The sequence below is a fragment of the Gavialis gangeticus genome, unplaced genomic scaffold (assembly GCF_001723915.1).
Source record: "Gavialis gangeticus isolate Ggan-Ray unplaced genomic scaffold, GavGan_comp1, whole genome shotgun sequence".
In the NCBI taxonomy this organism is placed as follows: domain Eukaryota; kingdom Metazoa; phylum Chordata; order Crocodylia; family Gavialidae; genus Gavialis; species Gavialis gangeticus.
In genome coordinates this window covers 146,498,237-146,500,488 of record NW_017729024.1, presented here as the reverse complement: position 1 = coordinate 146,500,488, position 2,252 = coordinate 146,498,237, and the positions used below count along the sequence as shown (strand labels likewise).

Below are 2,252 nucleotides of genomic sequence, written 5' to 3'. Positions count from 1 at the left end.
TCTGGGTCCGGTCCAGCGGTGGTTGGACTGGTGGGATCGGTGTACTGGCAGTGCCCTGTGGTGTGCTTCATGTAGATGTCACAGGACCAGCGGATCATGTCGGACACTGTGAGGCAGTGCATAAGCTTGGCGTAGCAGCAGGAGCAGGCACACACGATGGTCTCATTGCTGGGGTCCCAGGCTCTGAGCGTTCGCACGATGAGTGCATCGACTGGCACATCATAGCCATGGCCCCTCAGGATGTCAGCTATCGGGGCATACTTCTCCCACTTACGAGCCCAGGTGTCAGTGAAGGCTTGGCACTGGCTCTTGAAGGGGATGGTCATGTCCATGATCATGATCTTGGCTTCTTCGTTCATGATCATGATGGGACGCATCTAGCTCTTGCAGCTCGGGATGGTGCGGTTCACAGAGATCTCCCCCGCCGTGGCTGGGATGGCCCTCACCTGGCGGTCCTGGACAGCGTTGTGGCGGAGCTGCCAGGCTCTGGCATGCAGCCTGCAGCTGCACAGCACGTGGGGAAGGGTCTCTGCCGTGGAGCCAAGCCGTCGGCACCTCTTGTCTTGGTGGTCGAAGCGGACGACCCCATTCAGAGGCAGGCAGTTGAGGCAGGCACGCTGGAGGAAGTGCCAGTCCGCGAAGTGCATGAAGCTCCCACTGGGCATGAAGTGGTTGCTGGAGTCTGACTTTGAGGTGACGTTGAAGACCTTGCCCTGGTTGGGTTTGGCCCTCAGGTCACTGGTGTACTTGTTTCGGATGGCGTCCTTCAGGAACCGCTCCAGGAAGGTCCTCATGTGGGGCATCACAGCGTGCAGGGCTGGTTGCAGGGAGACTCCCAGCTCCCGGCGCTCCTCAGTCCAAGTCCAGGCACAGCCAATGTGCTCACTGAGGCAGCGCATGGTGTTGCAGACTCGGCTCCACAGTGAGGCAAAGTCCCCACCATCTCTACTGAACTCGCCCTCCAGCAAGCCACTGAGGAAGGTGGCCAAGTCGCATCTGGTTGGATGTGACTTCATACCTTAGCCTATGCTGTGTTACATTCAAATTTCATTTTAACCTGATTTATTTCTAAAAAGAAAAAAATCATAATTTTATATGAGAATTTGAAAAATCCAATTTTATATACATAAAAATTGGATTTTTCAAATCCAAACCAAACATAATAAAATTTCATTGATTTTTACCCACCCTTCCCTGTAGCCCTAGGATTTGCTCCTAAGTTTTAAGAAAGGATTCTGCCTCAGCCTAACATAACAATTAGGACTTGAAGCCTCTATAGACTTCAGCTGGCTTCAGTATGTGCAGGATCTGGCACTAACTTCTCATAAGTTTGTACAAGAAGAACAGGGAGAGGAGGAGCAATCTTAGTTTTTTATCACAAATGCTACATTTTGAAGAGCCCATTGGACACACTGTATACTTAAACATAGGTTTAAGGTATCTGTGTTGGCTCTTAGAACAGATAAATCCACTAAATTTCATAAAACCCTACAAGGGGAAAATCTTTTGGGGCCAGGGTTCAAGATATTATTGGTTAAGCCAGATTTTGGAGTACTGCATTTATTTAAAACTACTTCATTCAATTCATGTTCTGCAAAGTCAGGTATAGAATACAGCTTGAGACATGTGAAGAGAGAGTGCTTACTAATTTAACTGTGACATTTAGACAGATTATTGGCAGGAAGCATGTAAATTTCATCACACAGAACCCATGAACTAAAGCTGATTGTTAGTTGAAAGAAGTACAGCTGCTTCTCTGTCCTGAAGGCAGGGATGGGCTTTACTGTAGGCACGGGGAGGAGAAAGATTTAATTTAGGAAAAGGCAGGCTAAACTTTTACCCTCTTAAGCCTCTGTCTACATTGGGAAAATGCATCATGTTAAAAACACAGTAACATGATACTAAATACAGTCTTGCCTCTTGACATGGACAAGGGCAGACCTCTGTTAGCAAATGTAATTAATTTTAGGGGTCAGTCACAACTAACTTAATGTTTAAAAACTACCCAAGGTATTAAGTCATGTTTAACTTAAAAGAAGGTTAGCAAACATACTTTCCAATATGGTACTAAGACTCCTACCAGAGAAGCACTTTTAAATACTGCCAGAAGCACAGCCTCCAGAAGATAACTTGAATCACTTCATTTTGACCACTTATACCCAGAGCCGACCCTAGGGGTGTGTGGGGCCCAAGGCATATCAGCCGGTGCCGGGGGTGGTGAGCAGCCAGAGCACAGACTGGATGGGGGGGGG

General features: G+C 47.9%; 1 long non-coding RNA gene across 1 annotated transcript in view; it reads left to right on the top strand.

Annotated features, from left to right (window-relative positions):
- Window positions 1–618: 618 nt before the first annotated feature.
- Window positions 619–2,252, top strand: part of LOC109298259 — a 7,757-nt gene continuing 6,123 nt past the window's right edge. Inside the window, exon 1 of the long non-coding RNA XR_002097564.1 lies at window positions 619–794. This is a non-coding gene — a long non-coding RNA (uncharacterized LOC109298259). The remainder of the gene's footprint in view (window positions 795–2,252) is intronic.